We start from the raw sequence: 20,125 nt of genomic DNA on the forward strand, positions 1-20,125 counted from the left end.
AAGATCTGTCATTAGAGATTAGGAGTCAGTGATTACTATCAAAGGACAGGAGTCAGAGGATGGCAATAAGGATAAAAGTTCAGTGAGCAGGATCAAAGAACTGAAATCAGGATCAAAGGTCAGTCAACATAATTAAACGTCATGATCAAAGATCAGCAACAAGGAAGAAAATTCAGTGGCATGATTAAATTCAGTGATTGTGATCAAATATCAGTGATCAAGATCAAAGGCTAATAACATCCACCCAAGGCTGGGCTTTGAATCAAAGACATAAATCACGATCAAAGTTCAGGAATCAGCATCACAGTTATGCCATCAGGATCAAAGGTTAGCAATCATAAGCAAAAATCAGTAATCAGGATTTTAGGTCAGCCCTCACAATCAAAAGGTCAGGTTCAGTAGCAAATGGCATCACTCAAGATCAAAGTTCAGCCGTCAGTATCATAGTTAAAATCACGATCAAATTTGAGCAATCAAAATAAAAATCAGTAATCACAGTCAATAATCAGCAATCAGGATCAAAAATAAGTCATTAGGATCAAAGGTCAACCCACATGATCAAAAGTCAGGTTCAGTATAAAAGGGCATCAGCAGCCAGTACAATTAAAATGTCAGGAACACAGATCAGAAATCAGGATAAAAGCTACACACTCCACCACGTACCTTTATACTTTCTACATACATTTGTTTATTTAAGTTCTTATAGATTTAAAGCATTTATGTTGCATTTGTTATAATTGCTTTTATTAAAGGTCGTCCATTACCCAAAAGGTTGAGAGATCAGTGCCCGCTACTTTGTACTCATGCTCTTCAGCAAGACATTACAGCCCATAAAGAACATAGCACATACATGAGACAACCATATTAATTCATTTAGTTTTTATTCATCGTTCTACTTTCAGAAATTAATCATTTTTACTTATTAATCTTGATATGTATGTATGTATGTACGAGTATGTATTTATTTATTATTACAAGTAGAAATACCCATTGGTTAGAATGCATAATGCCAAAGATTAAAAAAAGAAGTAAACATATTTTATGAGTCAGAGAATGGACGGTTTGAAAACGGCTCTGTAAATACCGACCATGAGTGTCATTTTCTTGTGGGAGAATAATGGCTACCGTCATCATTTTGGGACATAATGTTACTCAAACTGAAGACATGAAAACAACTTAGATCAACATACATCCAAGATCATAGCTTGTGGCATCATTTAAATATGTATTTACTGTCTGTCAGACATCATCATGTTCACCGTGCAACAAAGCCCAGTTATCCTTATGCATTAGGGGTATGGCCGCTTTGAGTGACAGCTGTTGTTGCAGTCAGTCAAAATGTCAGGCTGCAGCTGCTGTGAAGTCCTGTCTATTATTATTATTTTTTTAGCATTTAATTACAAATATCTGTAATAATATGGCTTGTGCGATAAATCTCTGAACAATCATCCAAGACCTTGATGTGCTCTGGTATTTGCAGCTGACAAAGATACACACGCAAGGTATTTTATATATAGGATGTTATTATTATTATTATTATTGCCTCCACCATTGAAGTTGGAGGAGGTTATGTTATCGCCTCTGTTGAGCCCGCAATTTTTCATATATCATTACGAAATTTTTACTGAAGATTCATATCCTGATTACGTTTTCAAGATCATAGGTCAAAGGTCATAGTCAGAAAAATCTTAGAAAATTGGAAAAATCTCTATCTTTAACATTTGAACAAATGTTCAAAAATTCATAACTCTGTCAGAAAGATCAAATTTCTTTCATATTTGAGAACATTATGTAGGATGATATCATTTATCAACTGACAACATTTGATCTGGATCTGATCCAGGTTACACATTTTGTTTCCGTTTCAATTTAACATGGAAAACCCTATTTAATGTATATTTTACATTATATCTTAATCAAATGTGCCCCAATCACTCTCATATTTGAAGTCGAGGTGCAGGCTGGCACTCACTATCACCTGACAAAGTTTGATCAGGATCTGATCGGGATTGTGGATTTTGTGGACATTTGAATTTAATATTGAAAAGCCCATTTGGTGTACATTTTGCCTTATATCTCAGTCAAAAGGGGCTTAGTCACTCTCATTTTTGTGTTATGGATTTAACTACACCACCAAAATTGGATGGAGGTTTCAATTTTATGCCTGTTTGTCAACCAGGTATTAGTCAGAAACCAAGTGACAGAAAGCAAAGACAAATTGTGCACAGCAGAGACAACCAATGTTCTATGAAAATGATCTGAAAGAGCTCAGAAACTGAAAAAGTAAAAAAGAGAAAACCTGACAACACCACAAAAAAACTTCAAGTGCACAAACTAATACATACTCCTGACATTTGATCACATCCATTTTAGTTTATAAAAAGCCACTTCTAACAGAACTTTGACCTTGAAAATATTTTCCAAGGTCAAATTTGGTGGAATTGGAAAGTAGTGTTGGTGGAGGCACTGTGAAAATGTCATACATGTGTAAGGGTGAAAAAGACAATGCCTGCAGCAGCAAATTGATGAAAAGAGAAGAAGAGGCCAGGAATCAGTAGCGGCGGCCAATAAAGCTACTGTCGGCACTGTCCGTAGTGCACCGACTGTCCACGGATGTCTCTGAGAGGTCAAAGGTCAGCAGAGGGGAAAATAAGAGACAAAAGACAAATAATCAAAACATAAATGGAATAACACAAAACACAGAATTTATTTAGAAAAAAAGAATGTAACAGCACATAAGTTGGAATGAGAATGGAAATAATATTGTGGAAAAGTAAACACAGCTTTGGAAAAATGTGCAAATATCAGGACAACACTTTAAGAGGAATACATGGCACCTTATTTTCAGCTGTGCTACAAAAGTCAACATGAAATGTAAAATACAACATCTGATCACCCCCCCCCCCATTATTTAATTTGTCATGGGAGCTGTCAATCAAAATTCTTGGGGCAGCGCACGCCTGAAATTGCATTTTAACCACATGAACCTGACTGTCGGGTTCCTGCAGGGAGCTGCTTTAGCGCCATTCAGATGGCATTTAAAAGTGTGTGGGGAAAAACCCACAGTCCACTATATGATGATGACAACAGGAAATTTATTCATATGATTTTTATAAAATGGCAACTTCAGATTTAGATTGTGTTTAGTGGCAGTTCAGAAAAAAACGTGTCTTTTACTTGTCATTGTTTTTAAATTGTAAGAGCTGTTATTCTTGTAGTTATATTTTAGATTTTTGTGCTGTTGCTGTTTCTGAAATCAAACACCAATCTTGTCTCAACAAATGCTGGGTTACAAATCAGGATAGATCAATTTTCTTAAAAATGACGATATTCCTTTATGCAAATTTAGAATTCTGAGCAATCCATCAAAACCATGCGGTCGTTCAGGTAGATACAAATGCTTTGTTGTGCATAAATGCACACTTGTACTTGGCGTCAGCAACATTTTGGGGGATATTTGAGGTGTGCAGATGTCTGAGCTCAGAGGGCTTTCTGATAGAACACCTCACCTCACCTCCACAAATCAATCATCTCACACACTTAATCAAATAACATGTTTAGTTTCCTCTGATGCACCAATGCTGGGATTGTACTTGTAATTTGTTGCCCACAAGACATTAGTTATCAGTCAATAACATGGTGCCAGAGTTTAAGAGATTAAATTTCATTGTCAGATTATCATTAATCTCAGATTGTTTCAATTTTTCTATTCACATCTCAATGTACTGAAAGGTCCTGTGCTGGTTTCCTTGTAGATGCAGAATGCCAAAAAAAACAAACAAAAAACAAAAGCAAAATTCTAATTAGTGGCCATGCAAATATTAAAACATTCATCACATGCATTCTGCACAGAAATGTACTAAATCAGAGAAGAAAACGATTATTTTCTGAATGTTTGCAAGAACTTGTGTCATAGGATATGTGAATTTTTTATTTAGACATAAATGCATGGTTGTTTACTGTGATGATGTAAGGCATTTTATTACATGCATTTATGGTGAAACCAAAGGCAATTTTCCACATTGTGGTCAATAAAGTTTTCGTATCGTATCGTATTGTATCATAAAACCAAATAACGTGTTTATCGGTTGAGTAAGATCAAAATGTTTGTGCAGTCAGTTGAGTTCTGACATTTACTCAACTTACAGTGTTAGAAATGTTTTAAATCAGCGAAAAAAACCATTATTTTCAGATTGCTAAACTGCAGTTATGTTTTAAAGTGCAAATAACAGTCACAAGTCCACACACGCCAGGAAAAAAGACTTTAGAGAGCGAGGAAAATGGTCGAGCAAGGTATACAGGTAATGTGGTTTGAGAGAGAGAGGTGTACTTAATCAAAGAAATACATTTTCTTTTCTTTTTTGTAATAGTGGTTATGTTGGTTACATTGTAAAACTCAAATCAAAATCAAAGTCAGCTTTATTGTCAATTCTTCACATGTACCAGACATACGAGTGAGGCGGGCGGTGTATCTGTCTTTCAGGGAGGGGAGTGGGACACCAATGACCCTTCCAGCTGTGTTCACTATGCTCTGCAGGGCTTTCCTGTTGCAGTCAGTGTAGCTCCTGTCCCACACAGTGACACAGCTGGTGAGGATGAGCTCAATGGTACCTCTGTAGAATGTGCTCATGATGGGTGGTGGAGCACTTGCCCGCTTGAGTTTTTGTAGGAAGTAGAGGTGCCGCTGGGCTTTCTTTGCCAGTGATGCAATGTGGGTGGTCCAGGAGAGGTCTTCACTGATGTGCACCCCCAGGAATTTGGTGCTGTTCACTCTCTCCACCATGATGATCAGTGGCAGGTGTTGGGTGTGACCTTTCCAGAAGTCAACAACAATCTCCTTGGTCTTGCTGATGTTCAGCAGGAGGTTGCTGTTTGTGCACCACATGGTCAGAAGGTTGACCTCCTTCCTGTATTGAGTCTCGTCACCCTTGGTGATGAGACCCACCAGGGTTGTGTCGTCAGCAAACTTCACGATGTGATTGTTGCTGTAGGTTGTCGTGCAGTCGTGTCAGCAGGGTGAAGAGCAGGGGGCTGAGTACGCAGCCTTGGGGGGCCCCTGTGCTCAGTGTGATGCTGCTTGAGATGCTGTTGCCAACACGTACTACTTGAGACCTCTGACTAAGGAAGTCCAGATCCAGTTGCAGAGGGGTGCTGAGTTCTAGTTTGTCGAGTTTGCAGATGAGCTGTTGTTGTATTATGGTGGTGAAATGCAGAACTGAAGTCTGTGAATAGCATTCTCACATATGAGTCTTTTTTTGTCCAGGTGGGTGAGGGCAGAGCAGATTGCGTCCTCTGTAGATCATTTGGCTCGGTATGCAAACTGGAAGGGGTCCGGGGGGGGAGGATGATGTGTGCCATGACAAGGTGTTCAAAGCACTTCATGATGATGGATGTCAGTGCCACAGGGCAGTCGTCATTGAAACAGGATGGACTGGATTTCTTCGGCACAAGTGTGATGGTGGCAGCTTTGAAACTTGACTTGGCTTGCTTCAGGGTGGTGTTAAAGATGTCTGTAAAGACATCCTTGAGCTCCTCTGCACAGTCTTTCAGCACACAACCAAGGATGTTTTCTGGACCTGTTGTTGTGTGTGCTGCTGAAGAGGAGGTACTACTGGCCCACCACCACCAGATGGCGCCCTGCTTGAAGTGCGGGTTTCAAGCAGGAGAGGGCGTCATAGCAACCGGGAGTGACAGCTGTCACTCGTCATCAGCACCAGCTGTCACTCATCCACATCACCACCACCATAAAGGCCGGACTGCAACTCCACCTCCCCGCCGAGAAATCAGCTACCTTGGAGGTAATTTCTCTGCTGACTTAATACTGAACAATAGTCTGAATTCTTTTGCAGCCGCTTTCCTGTGGTGTGCCTTATCTGCTGGATTGGCATTTGGTGTGATCAGCGACGGCTTCGCTTCACACCCCAACCAGATAAGTGGTTAGACAGGAGCTGCACGAGTGTGTGATTGGAAAACACAGACTGTGGGATTACTGAGTGTGCGTACTCACACTCACCTGTGCTGTTTTGTTCTCTGCCAGCAGTGCCAGGTCTGACAGCTGGAGACGGTGGCCACCTGGGGACTCAGGACTTGGTGGCTCCGGTGTTCTTCAGATCCGTTGGCGGTGAGGGCCGTGTGGGATCCGGCTCGGTTCTGGACGGGCGTCTCCTATCCTCGAGCCTGCCCACAAGTCACCCAATGTGTAATTGACTGTAGTTCCAAACTTGTTATTGTCTGTATTCCGTTGTGCACAATTTACAACATTAAATTGTTACTGTTTGGCTTATCCATTGCCCGTTCATTTATGCCCCCTGTTGTGGGTCCTTGTTCCTACACTTTCACAACAGGATTTCTCAGCCAGCGTCATGGATCCCGAGGGGCGTCAACCATCGCTTGAACAGCCAATGGAAGAGTGAGGCGCACAGGCGCCAGCAGGAGGCGTGTTAGGTGAGCTGTAGCACATCTTAACCGCTTTTACTGCTCGGTTGGACTTAGTTACTGAGCAGAGCATTGTTCTCAATCGAAGGATGGAGGCTCTCACCGCCAGGTGGAAGCGCATGCCCAGGGCGCTGCTGCAGCACCTCCTCCTGCTGACCGAATGCCAGAAACAGACATTCCACTGGTCGTTCAACGAACCCCCCACCTTCCCCTGAAGCATACATAAGCCCTCCGGAGCCGTACGGAGGCTGTGTTGAGACGTGCACGGACTTCTTGATGCAGTGCTCGCTCGTCTTTTCACAGCGTCCCGTCATGTACTCGTCAGACACTAGCCGGGTGGCTTACGTTATAAATTTGCTTCGAGGAGAGGCACGCGCCTGGGCTATGGCGCTCTGGGCTACGGCTCTCTGGGAGCAGAATTCACGGCTCCTAACGACATACGCTGGGTTTGTGAAGGAGTTCAGACAGGTGTTCGACCACCCTCATAGAGGCGAGACCGCTTCAAGCATGCTGCTGTCGATAAGACAGGGGTGTCGGAGCGCAGCGAAGTATGCAGTCGACTTCCGCATCGCAGCAGCGCGGGCCAGCTGGAATGCTGTTGCGCTCCGCGCCGCCTTTGTAAATGGACTGTCCCTGGTCCTTAAGGAGCACCTGGTGGCGAAGGACGAGCCGTGGGATTTAGACGGGCTTATCGACCTGGTTATACGGTTAGACAACTGATTAACAGAACACCGACGGGAGTGAGACAAAGGGCGTGGTCAGGCACAAGCCGTACCTCTTCCTCCCGGGTCCGAAAGGGAGCCGACTTCCCCACGCTCCACAGCCAGGGTACTCCACATGACGACAGCTCCCCCTGCTGACGTTGCTATGGAAACGAGCAGGGCCAAAAGGCAATCAGATCAGAGACAAAGGAGGCTGATCCGTGGGGAGTGTTTTCTCTGAAGCTCAACAGAGCACACACAGAAAAAATGCCCCAAACGGTCAATACAGCAGCACTCGTCCTTAGAGACTGGGCTAAGGGTGGGTCACAATACCCACGCGGGGAGACCCCGAAAATCTGCACGCATCCCAGTCATGATCCTGAGTGGGGATCTAACCCTTCACGCCCCAGCACTGGTGGACATGGGGTCAGAGGGGAATCTGCTGGACAGCAGATGGGCAAAGGAGGTTGGGCTCCCTCTAGTGGCCTTACCGTCACCATTGTCGGTGCAGGCACTAGATGGCACCCTTCATCTACTAATCACACACCAGACACAGCCAGTGACATTGGTTGCGCCTGGAAATCACAGGGAGGAGATTGTGTTTTATGTAACACCTTCTACCTCCCGAGTGATTTTGGGTTTTCCATGGGTGTTAAAACACAATCCCCGGATTGATTGGCCATCTGGGGTTGTGGTTCAGTGGGGCAAAACCTGCCATCGGGAGTGTTTAGGATCCTCGGTTCCACCCGGTGTGACAGCTAAGGAGGAGGTTTTAGTCCCCCCCAATCTGGCGGCGGTGCCAGCCGAGTACCATGACCTTGCTGACGTCTTCAGCAAGGATCTGGCACTCACGCTGCACCCGCACCGTCCGTACGATTGTGCCATTGATTTGATACCGGGCGCTGAGTACCCGTCCAGCAGGCTGTACAACCTCTCACATCTGGAACGCGAATCAATGGAGACCTACATCCGGGACTTGTTAGCTGCCGGGTTGATCCGGAACTCCACCTCCCCGATGGGTGCTGGTTTTTTTTTTGTGGGCAAGAAGGACGGCGGACTCTGTCCATGCATTGATTACAGAGGGCTGAACGAGATCACGGTTCGCAACCGATACCCATTACCTCTGTTGGATTCAGTGTTCACACCCTTGCGTGGAGCCCAAATTTTCACAAAATTGGATCTTAGGAATGCTTATCACCTGGTTCGGATCCGGGAGGGAGACGAGTGGAAGACGGCATTTAACACCCCGTTAGGTCACTTTGAGTACCTGGTCATGCCGTTCGGCCTCACCAATGCGCCCACGACGTTCCAAGCATTGGTTAATGACGTCTTGCGGACTTCCTGCATCAGTTTGTCTTCGTATATCTGGACGATATACTCATCTTTTCTCCGGATCCTGAGACCCATGTCAAGCATGTACGTCAGGTCCTGCAGCGGTTGTTGGAGAACCGGCTGTTTGTGAAGGGCGAGAAGTGCGAGTTCCACCGCACTTCTTTGCCCTTCCTGAGGTTCATAATCTCCTCCAACTCCGTCGCCCCTGATCCGGCCAAGGTTGTGGCGGTGAGAGATTGGCCCCAACCAACAAACCGTAGGAAACTGCAACAGTTCCTCGGTTTTGCAAATTTCTACCGGAGGTTCATCAAGGGCTACAGTCAGGTAGTTAGCCCCCTGACAGCCCTGACCTCCACAAAAGTCCCCTTCACCTGGTCGGATCAGTGCGAAGCCGCGTTTAGGAGTTGAAATGCCGGTTCTCGACTGCACCAGTTCTGGTGCAGCCTGATCCCAATCGCCAGTTTATAGTTGAAGTGGACGCCTCTGACTCAGGGATAGGAGCCGTGTTATCCCAGAGCGGGGAGTCCGACAAGGTTCTCCATCCATGTGCCTACTTTTCCCGCAGGTTGACCCCGGCTGAAAGGAACTAAGATGTTGGCAATCAGGAACTTCTTGCGGTGAAGGAGGCTCTTGAGGAGTGGAGACACCTGTTGGAGGGAGCATCGGTACCATTTACAGTTTTCACTGACCATTGGAACCTGGAGTACATTCGGACCGCCAGGCGTCTGAACCCCAGGAAAGCCCGCTGGTCACTGTTCTTCGGGCGTTTTGACTTCCGGATCACCTACCGCCCGGGACGAAGAACCAACGATCTGACGCCCTGTCCCGGGTGCACAAAGAGGAGGTCAAGACCGAGCTGTCAGACCCGACGGAAACCATCATCCCCGAGTCCACTGTCGTGGCCACCCTCACCTGGGACGTGGAGAAGACCGTCTGGCAGGCCCTGACACAGAGCCCGGATCCGGGGACAGGTCCGAAGGACAAGTTGTACGTCCCACCAGAGGCCAGGGCTGCGGTCCTAGACTTCTGTCATGGTTCCAAGCTCTCCTGTCATCCAGGGGTGCGAAGGACCATGGCAGTGGTCCGGCAGCGCTTCTGGTGGGTGTCTATGGAAGCCGACGTCCGGGAGTATGTCCAGGCCTGCACCACCTGTGCCAGGGGCAAAGCCGACCACCACAAGGCCCAAGGCCTCCTCCAGCCTCTGCCCGTGCCTCATCGCCCCTGGTCTCACATCGGCCTGGACTTTGTCATGGGCCTCCCGCCGTCCCAGGGCATGACTACCATCCTCACGATAGTGGACCGGTTCTCCAAGGCGGCCCACTTCGTGGCCCTCCCGAAGCTCCCGACGGCCCAGGAGACTGCAGACCTCCTGGTCCACCACGTCATGCGTCTGCATGGGATTCCATCGGATATTGTCTCAGACCGTGGTCCTCAGTTCTCCTCTCAGGTCTGGAGGAGTTTCTGCAGGGAACTGGGGGCCACCGTGAGTCTCTGGTCCGGATACCATCCTCAGACGAACGGACAGGCAGAGCGGGCGAACCAGGAATTGGAGCAGTCCCTCCACTGCGTGACCTCCGCGCACCCGACGGCCTGGAGTGACCATCTGGCCTGGATCCAGTACGCTCATAATAGCCAAGTATCGTCTGCTACCGGCCTCTCCCCGTTTGAGGTGTGTTTGGGGTACCAGCCCCCATTGTTCCCGCTAGTGGAGGGAGAGGTCGGGGTGCCCTCGGTCCCGGCTCATCTGAGGAGGTGCCGTCGGGTGTGGCATACTGCCCGCTCTTCCCTGCTCAAAGCCCGGACGAGGGCCAAGAACCATGCAGACCGCCGGCGTGCCCCCGCCCCTACGTATCAGCCTGGGCAGGAAGTTTGGCTTTCCACGAAAGACATTCCCCTGCAAGTGGAATCCCAGAAGTTAAAGGACAGATACATTGGACCTTTCACCATACTCAAAATCCTCAGTCCAGCCGCAGTGAAGCTGAAGCTGCCAGCTTCACTGCGGATACATCCGGTTTTCCATGTGTCACGTATCAAACCTCACCACGTTTCACCCCTCTGTACCCCCGGACCAGCGCCGCCTCCTGCCCGGATCATCAACGGGGAGCCGGCTTGGACCGTGCGTCAGCTGCTGGACGTCCATCGGAAGGGCCGGGGGTTCCAGTATTTGGTGGACTGGGAGGGGTATGGACCCAAAGAACGCTCCTGGGTGAAGAGGAGCTTCATCCTGGACCCTGCCCTCCTGGCCGACTTCTACCGGCGGCACCTGGACAAGGAGGCGCCCGTTGAGGGGGGGGTCCTGTTGTGTGGGCCGCTGAAGAGGAGGTACTGCTGGCCCACCACCACCAGATGGGGCCCTGCTTGAAGTGCGGGCTTCAAGCACGAGAGGGCGTCATAGCAACCGGGAGTGACAGCTGTCACTCGTCATCAGCACCAGCTGTCACTCATCCACATCACCACCACCATAAAGGCCGGACTGCAACTCCACCTCCCCGCCGAGAAATCAGCTACCTTGGAGGTAATTTCTCTGCTGACTTAATACTGAACAATAGTCTGAACTCTTTTGCAGCCGCTTTCCTGTGGTGTGCCTTATCTGCTGGATTGGCGTTTGGTGTGATCAGCGACGGCTTCGCTTCACACCCCAACCAGATAAGTGGTTACACGAGTGTGTGATTGGAGGTGGAGGTGCTCCCTCCCAAAAGAACACAGACTGTGGGATTACTGAGTGTGCATACTCACACTCACCTGTGCTGTTTTGTTCTCTGCCAGCAGTGCCAGGTCTGACAGCTGGAGACGGTGGCCACCTGGCGACTCAGGACTTGGCGGCTCCAGTGTTCTTCAGATCCGTTGGTGATGAGGGCCGTGTGGGATCCGGTTCGGTTCTGGACAGGCGTCTCCTATCCTCGAGCCTGCCCACACGTCACCCAACGTGTAATTGACTGTAGTTCCAAACTTGTTATTGTCTGTATTCCGTTGTGCACAATTTACAACATTAAATTGTTACTGTTTGGCTTATCCATTGCCCGTTCATTACGCCCCCTGTTGTGGGTCCGTGTACCTACACTTTCACAACACCTGTTGCCTGGCAGGTGTTGATAGCAGGGAGTGTCGCCTTCACGTTGGTGGCAGAGAGGTACAGAGTCTGGTCGTGGGGAGGGGGTGGGGTCTTCTGTGGACGTGTGTTGTTTTGTTATTCAAAGCGTGCAAAGAAGCGATTTAAGTTGTTGAGCAGAGGAATGGTGCTCTCGCAGCTCTGTGGCATGCGCTTGTAGTCCGTGATGGCCTGAATGCCCTGCCGTAGGCTCTGTGCGTCCTTGCTGTCTTTGAAGTGGGCGGTTATCTTGTGAGTGTTGTCCTATTTTGCTTTCTTGATGCCACGGGACAGGTTGGCTCTCGCTGTTCTCAAGCCAGATTCATCCCCGGCTCTGAGGGCTTTGTCTCTGGCCCTCAGCAGCCTGAGGACGTCACCTGTCAGCCATGGCTTCCAGTTAGCCCGAGTGATGATGTTTTTTGTGTGGGTCACGTCGTCAATGCACTTGGTGATGTAAGAGGTTACAGTGTCTGTGTACTCCTCTATGTCTGTCTGGTTGTTTGGTTGTTATTACATGCATTTATGGTGAAACCAAAGGCAATTTTCCACATTGTGGTCAATAAAGTTTTCGTATCGTATCGTATTGTATCATAAAACCAAATAACGTGTTTATCGGTTGAGTAAGATCAAAATGTTTGTGCAGTCAGTTGAGTTCTGACATTTACTCAACTTACAGTGTTAGAAATGTTTTAAATCAGCGAAAAAAACCATTATTTTCAGATTGCTAAACTGCAGTTATGTTTTAAAGTGCAAATAACAGTCACAAGTCCACACACGCCAGGAAAAAAGACTTTAGAGAGCAAGGAAAATGGTCGAGCAAGGTATACAGGTAATGTGGTTTGAGAGAGAGAGGTGTACTTAATCAAAGAAATACATTTTCTTTTCTTTTTTGTAATAGTGGTTATGTTGGTTACATTGTAAAACTCAAATCAAAATCAAAGTCAGCTTTATTGTCAATTCTTCACATGTACCAGACATACGAGTGAGGCGGGCGGTGTATCTGTCTTTCAGGGAGGGGAGTGGGACACCAATGACCCTTCCAGCTGTGTTCACTATGCTCTGCAGGGCTTTCCTGTTGCAGTCAGTGTAGCTCCTGTCCCACACAGTGACACAGCTGGTGAGGATAAGCTCAATGGTACCTCTGTAGAATGTGCTCATGATGGGTGGTGGAGCACTTGCCCGCTTGAGTTTTTGTAGGAAGTAGAGGTGCCGCTGGGCTTTCTTTGCCAGTGATGCAATGTGGGTGGTCCAGGAGAGGTCTTCACTGATGTGCACCCCCAGGAATTTGGTGCTGCTCACTCTCTCCACCATGATGATCAGTGGCAGGTGTTGGGTGTGACCTTTCCAGAAGTCAACAACAATCTCCTTGGTCTTGCTGATGTTCAGCAGGAGGTTGCTGTTTGTGCACCACATGGTCAGAAGGTTGACCTCCTTCCTGTATTGAGTCTCGTCACCCTTGGTGATGAGACCCACCAGGGTTGTGTCGTCAGCAAACTTCACGATGTGATTGTTGCTGTAGGTTGTCGTGCAGTCGTGTCAGCAGGGTGAAGAGCAGGGGGCTGAGTACGCAGCCTTGGGGAGCCCCTGTGCTCAGTGTGATGCTGCTTGAGATGCTGTTGCCAACACGTACTACTTGAGACCTCTGACTAAGGAAGTCCAGATCCAGTTGCAGAGGGGTGCTGAGTTCTAGTTTGTCGAGTTTGCAGATGAGCTGTTGTTGTATTATGGTGGTGAAATGCAGAACTGAAGTCTGTGAATAGCATTCTCACATATGAGTCTTTTTTTGTCCAGGTGGGTGAGGGCAGAGCAGATTGCGTCCTCTGTAGATCATTTGGCTCGGTATGCAAACTGGAAGGGGTCCGGGGGGGAGGATGATGTGTGCCATGACAAGGTGTTCAAAGCACTTCATGATGATGGATGTCAGTGCCACAGGGCAGTCGTCATTGAAACAGGATGGACTGGATTTCTTCGGCACAAGTGTGATGGTGGCAGCTTTGAAACTTGACTTGGCTTGCTTCAGGGTGGTGTTAAAGATGTCTGTAAAGACATCCTTGAGCTCCTCTGCACAGTCTTTCAGCACACAACCAAGGATGTTTTCTGGACCTGTTGTTGTGTGTGCTGCTGAAGAGGAGGTACTACTGGCCCACCACCACCAGATGGCGCCCTGCTTGAAGTGCGGGTTTCAAGCAGGAGAGGGCGTCATAGCAACCGGGAGTGACAGCTGTCACTCGTCATCAGCACCAGCTGTCACTCATCCACATCACCACCACCATAAAGGCCGGACTGCAACTCCACCTCCCCGCCGAGAAATCAGCTACCTTGGAGGTAATTTCTCTGCTGACTTAATACTGAACAATAGTCTGAATTCTTTTGCAGCCGCTTTCCTGTGGTGTGCCTTATCTGCTGGATTGGCATTTGGTGTGATCAGCGACGGCTTCGCTTCACACCCCAACCAGATAAGTGGTTAGACAGGAGCTGCACGAGTGTGTGATTGGAAAACACAGACTGTGGGATTACTGAGTGTGCGTACTCACACTCACCTGTGCTGTTTTGTTCTCTGCCAGCAGTGCCAGGTCTGACAGCTGGAGACGGTGGCCACCTGGGGACTCAGGACTTGGTGGCTCCGGTGTTCTTCAGATCCGTTGGCGGTGAGGGCCGTGTGGGATCCGGCTCGGTTCTGGACGGGCGTCTCCTATCCTCGAGCCTGCCCACAAGTCACCCAATGTGTAATTGACTGTAGTTCCAAACTTGTTATTGTCTGTATTCCGTTGTGCACAATTTACAACATTAAATTGTTACTGTTTGGCTTATCCATTGCCCGTTCATTTATGCCCCCTGTTGTGGGTCCTTGTTCCTACACTTTCACAACAGGATTTCTCAGCCAGCGTCATGGATCCCGAGGGGCGTCAACCATCGCTTGAACAGCCAATGGAAGAGTGAGGCGCACAGGCGCCAGCAGGAGGCGTGTTAGGTGAGCTGTAGCACATCTTAACCGCTTTTACTGCTCGGTTGGACTTAGTTACTGAGCAGAGCATTGTTCTCAATCGAAGGATGGAGGCTCTCACCGCCCAGGTGGAAGCGCATGCCCAGGGCGCTGCTGCAGCACCTCCTCCTGCTGACCGAATGCCAGAAACAGACATTCCACTGGTCGTTCAACGAACCCCCCACCTTCCCCTGAAGCATACATAAGCCCTCCGGAGCCGTACGGAGGCTGTGTTGAGACGTGCACGGACTTCTTGATGCAGTGCTCGCTCGTCTTTTCACAGCGTCCCGTCATGTACTCGTCAGACACTAGCCGGGTGGCTTACGTTATAAATTTGCTTCGAGGAGAGGCACGCGCCTGGGCTATGGCGCTCTGGGCTACGGCTCTCTGGGAGCAGAATTCACGGCTCCTAACGACATACGCTGGGTTTGTGAAGGAGTTCAGACAGGTGTTCGACCACCCTCATAGAGGCGAGACCGCTTCAAGCATGCTGCTGTCGATAAGACAGGGGTGTCGGAGCGCAGCGAAGTATGCAGTCGACTTCCGCATCGCAGCAGCGCGGGCCAGCTGGAATGCTGTTGCGCTCCGCGCCGCCTTTGTAAATGGACTGTCCCTGGTCCTTAAGGAGCACCTGGTGGCGAAGGACGAGCCGTGGGATTTAGACGGGCTTATCGACCTGGTTATACGGTTAGACAACTGATTAACAGAACACCGACGGGAGTGAGACAAAGGGCGTGGTCAGGCACAAGCCGTACCTCTTCCTCCCGGGTCCGAAAGGGAGCCGACTTCCCCACGCTCCACAGCCAGGGTACTCCACATGACGACAGCTCCCCCTGCTGACGTTGCTATGGAAACGAGCAGGGCCAAAAGGCAATCAGATCAGAGACAAAGGAGGCTGATCCGTGGGGAGTGTTTTCTCTGAAGCTCAACAGAGCACACACAGAAAAAATGCCCCAAACGGTCAATACAGCAGCACTCGTCCTTAGAGACTGGGCTAAGGGTGGGTCACAATACCCACGCGGGGAGACCCCGAAAATCTGCACGCATCCCAGTCATGATCCTGAGTGGGGATCTAACCCTTCACGCCCCAGCACTGGTGGACATGGGGTCAGAGGGGAATCTGCTGGACAGCAGATGGGCAAAGGAGGTTGGGCTCCCTCTAGTGGCCTTACCGTCACCATTGTCGGTGCAGGCACTAGATGGCACCCTTCATCTACTAATCACACACCAGACACAGCCAGTGACATTGGTTGCGCCTGGAAATCACAGGGAGGAGATTGTGTTTTATGTAACACCTTCTACCTCCCGAGTGATTTTGGGTTTTCCATGGGTGTTAAAACACAATCCCCGGATTGATTGGCCATCTGGGGTTGTGGTTCAGTGGGGCAAAACCTGCCATCGGGAGTGTTTAGGATCCTCGGTTCCACCCGGTGTGACAGCTAAGGAGGAGGTTTTAGTCCCCCCCAATCTGGCGGCGGTGCCAGCCGAGTACCATGACCTTGCTGACGTCTTCAGCAAGGATCTGGCACTCACGCTGCACCCGCACCGTCCGTACGATTGTGCCATTGATTTGATACCGGGCGCTGAGTACCCGTCCAGCAGGCTGTACAACCTCTCACATCTGGAACGCGAATCAATGGAGACCTACATCCGGGACTTGTTAGCTGCCGGGTTGATCCGGAACTCCACCTCCCCGATGGGTGCTGGTTTTTTTTTTTGTGGGCAAGAAGGACGGCGGACTCTGTCCATGCATTGATTACAGAGGGCTGAACGAGATCACGGTTCGCAACCGATACCCATTACCTCTGTTGGATTCAGTGTTCACACCCTTGCGTGGAGCCCAAATTTTCACAAAATTGGATCTTAGGAATGCTTATCACCTGGTTCGGATCCGGGAGGGAGACGAGTGGAAGACGGCATTTAACACCCCGTTAGGTCACTTTGAGTACCTGGTCATGCCGTTCGGCCTCACCAATGCGCCCACGACGTTCCAAGCATTGGTTAATGACGTCTTGCGGGACTTCCTGCATCAGTTTGTCTTCGTATATCTGGACGATATACTCATCTTTTCTCCGGATCCTGAGACCCATGTCAAGCATGTACGTCAGGTCCTGCAGCGGTTGTTGGAGAACCGGCTGTTTGTGAAGGGCGAGAAGTGCGAGTTCCACCGCACTTCTTTGCCCTTCCTGAGGTTCATAATCTCCTCCAACTCCGTCGCCCCTGATCCGGCCAAGGTTGTGGCGGTGAGAGATTGGCCCCAACCAACAAACCGTAGGAAACTGCAACAGTTCCTCGGTTTTGCAAATTTCTACCGGAGGTTCATCAAGGGCTACAGTCAGGTAGTTAGCCCCCTGACAGCCCTGACCTCCACAAAAGTCCCCTTCACCTGGTCGGATCAGTGCGAAGCCGCGTTTAGGGAGTTGAAATGCCGGTTCTCGACTGCACCAGTTCTGGTGCAGCCTGATCCCAATCGCCAGTTTATAGTTGAAGTGGACGCCTCTGACTCAGGGATAGGAGCCGTGTTATCCCAGAGCGGGGAGTCCGACAAGGTTCTCCATCCATGTGCCTACTTTTCCCGCAGGTTGACCCCGGCTGAAAGGAACTAAGATGTTGGCAATCAGGAACTTCTTGCGGTGAAGGAGGCTCTTGAGGAGTGGAGACACCTGTTGGAGGGAGCATCGGTACCATTTACAGTTTTCACTGACCATTGGAACCTGGAGTACATTCGGACCGCCAGGCGTCTGAACCCCAGGAAAGCCCGCTGGTCACTGTTCTTCGGGCGTTTTGACTTCCGGATCACCTACCGCCCCGGGACGAAGAACCAACGATCTGACGCCCTGTCCCGGGTGCACAAAGAGGAGGTCAAGACCGAGCTGTCAGACCCGACGGAAACCATCATCCCCGAGTCCACTGTCGTGGCCACCCTCACCTGGGACGTGGAGAAGACCGTCTGGCAGGCCCTGACACAGAGCCCGGATCCGGGGACAGGTCCGAAGGACAAGTTGTACGTCCCACCAGAGGCCAGGGCTGCGGTCCTAGACTTCTGTCATGGTTCCAAGCTCTCCTGTCATCCAGGGGTGCGAAGGACCATGGCAGTGGTCCGGCAGCGCTTCTGGTGGGTGTCTATGGAAGCCGACGTCCGGGAGTATGTCCAGGCCTGCACCACCTGTGCCAGGGGCAAAGCCGACCACCACAAGGCCCAAGGCCTCCTCCAGCCTCTGCCCGTGCCTCATCGCCCCTGGTCTCACATCGGCCTGGACTTTGTCATGGGCCTCCCGCCGTCCCAGGGCATGACTACCATCCTCACGATAGTGGACCGGTTCTCCAAGGCGGCCCACTTCGTGGCCCTCCCGAAGCTCCCGACGGCCCAGGAGACTGCAGACCTCCTGGTCCACCACGTCATGCGTCTGCATGGGATTCCATCGGATATTGTCTCAGACCGTGGTCCTCAGTTCTCCTCTCAGGTCTGGAGGAGTTTCTGCAGGGAACTGGGGGCCACCGTGAGTCTCTGGTCCGGATACCATCCTCAGACGAACGGACAGGCAGAGCGGGTGAACCAGGAATTGGAGCAGTCCCTCCACTGCGTGACCTCCGCGCACCCGACGGCCTGGAGTGACCATCTGGCCTGGATCCAGTACGCTCATAATAGCCAAGTATCGTCTGCTACCGGCCTCTCCCCGTTTGAGGTGTGTTTGGGGTACCAGCCCCCATTGTTCCCGCTAGTGGAGGGAGAGGTCGGGGTGCCCTCGGTCCCGGCTCATCTGAGGAGGTGCCGTCGGGTGTGGCATACCGCCCGCTCTTCCCTGCTCAAAGCCCGGACGAGGGCCAAGAACCATGCAGACCGCCGGCGTGCCCCCGCCCCTACGTATCAGCCTGGGCAGGAAGTTTGGCTTTCCACGAAAGACATTCCCCTGCAAGTGGAATCCCAGAAGTTAAAGGACAGATACATTGGACCTTTCACCATACTCAAAATCCTCAGTCCAGCCGCAGTGAAGCTGAAGCTGCCAGCTTCACTGCGGATACATCCGGTTTTCCATGTGTCACGTATCAAACCTCACCACGTTTCACCCCTCTGTACCCCCGGACCAGCGCCGCCTCCTGCCCGGATCATCAACGGGGAGCCGGCTTGGACCGTGCGTCAGCTGCTGGACGTCCATCGGAAGGGCCGGGGGTTCCAGTATTTGGTGGACTGGGAGGGGTATGGACCCAAAGAACGCTCCTGGGTGAAGAGGAGCTTCATCCTGGACCCTGCCCTCCTGGCCGACTTCTACCGGCGGCACCTGGACAAGGAGGCGCCCGTTGAGGGGGGGGTCCTGTTGTGTGGGCCGCTGAAGAGGAGGTACTGCTGGCCCACCACCACCAGATGGGGCCCTGCTTGAAGTGCGGGCTTCAAGCACGAGAGGGCGTCATAGCAACCGGGAGTGACAGCTGTCACTCGTCATCAGCACCAGCTGTCACTCATCCACATCACCACCACCATAAAGGCCGGACTGCAACTCCACCTCCCCGCCGAGAAATCAGCTACCTTGGAGGTAATTTCTCTGCTGACTTAATACTGAACAATAGTCTGAACTCTTTTGCAGCCGCTTTCCTGTGGTGTGCCTTATCTGCTGGATTGGCGTTTGGTGTGATCAGCGACGGCTTCGCTTCACACCCCAACCAGATAAGTGGTTACACGAGTGTGTGATTGGAGGTGGAGGTGCTCCCTCCCAAAAGAACACAGACTGTGGGATTACTGAGTGTGCATACTCACACTCACCTGTGCTGTTTTGTTCTCTGCCAGCAGTGCCAGGTCTGACAGCTGGAGACGGTGGCCACCTGGCGACTCAGGACTTGGCGGCTCCAGTGTTCTTCAGATCCGTTGGTGATGAGGGCCGTGTGGGATCCGGTTCGGTTCTGGACAGGCGTCTCCTATCCTCGAGCCTGCCCACACGTCACCCAACGTGTAATTGACTGTAGTTCCAAACTTGTTATTGTCTGTATTCCGTTGTGCACAATTTACAACATTAAATTGTTACTGTTTGGCTTATCCATTGCCCGTTCATTTACGCCCCCTGTTGTGGGTCCGTGTTCCTACACTTTCACAACACCTGTTGCCTGGCAGGTGTTGATAGCAGGGAGTGTCGCCTTCACGTTGGTGGCAGAGAGGTACAGAGTCTGGTCGTGGGGAGGGGGTGGGGTCTTCTGTGGACGTGTGTTGTTTTGTTATTCAAAGCGTGCAAAGAAGCGATTTAAGTTGTTGAGCAGAGGAATGGTGCTCTCGCAGCTCTGTGGCATGCGCTTGTAGTCCGTGATGGCCTGAATGCCCTGCCGTAGGCTCTGTGCGTCCTTGCTGTCTTTGAAGTGGGCGGTTATCTTGTGAGTGTTGTCCTATTTTGCTTTCTTGATGCCACGGGACAGGTTGGCTCTCGCTGTTCTCAAGCCAGATTCATCCCCGGCTCTGAGGGCTTTGTCTCTGGCCCTCAGCAGCCTGAGGACGTCACCTGTCAGCCATGGCTTCCAGTTAGCCCGAGTGATGATGTTTTTTGTGTGGGTCACGTCGTCAATGCACTTGGTGATGTAAGAGGTTACAGTGTCTGTGTACTC

General features: G+C 50.4%; 1 protein-coding gene across 2 annotated transcripts in view; it reads right to left on the bottom strand.

Annotated features, from left to right (window-relative positions):
• Positions 1–20,125, bottom strand: part of agtrap (angiotensin II receptor-associated protein) — a 35,649-nt gene that overhangs the window by 8,161 nt on the left and 7,363 nt on the right. The window contains exon 5 of one of the 2 annotated variants that reach the window (XR_004559447.1): positions 2,484–2,619. The exons of the other annotated variant lie outside the window; for it this stretch is intronic. The gene's annotated coding sequence lies outside the window, so the exon portion shown is untranslated. The remainder of the gene's footprint in view (positions 1–2,483; positions 2,620–20,125) is intronic. 2 annotated transcript variants of the gene reach the window in all.

The sequence above is a fragment of the Thalassophryne amazonica genome, chromosome 3 (assembly GCF_902500255.1).
Source record: "Thalassophryne amazonica chromosome 3, fThaAma1.1, whole genome shotgun sequence".
In the NCBI taxonomy this organism is placed as follows: domain Eukaryota; kingdom Metazoa; phylum Chordata; class Actinopteri; order Batrachoidiformes; family Batrachoididae; genus Thalassophryne; species Thalassophryne amazonica.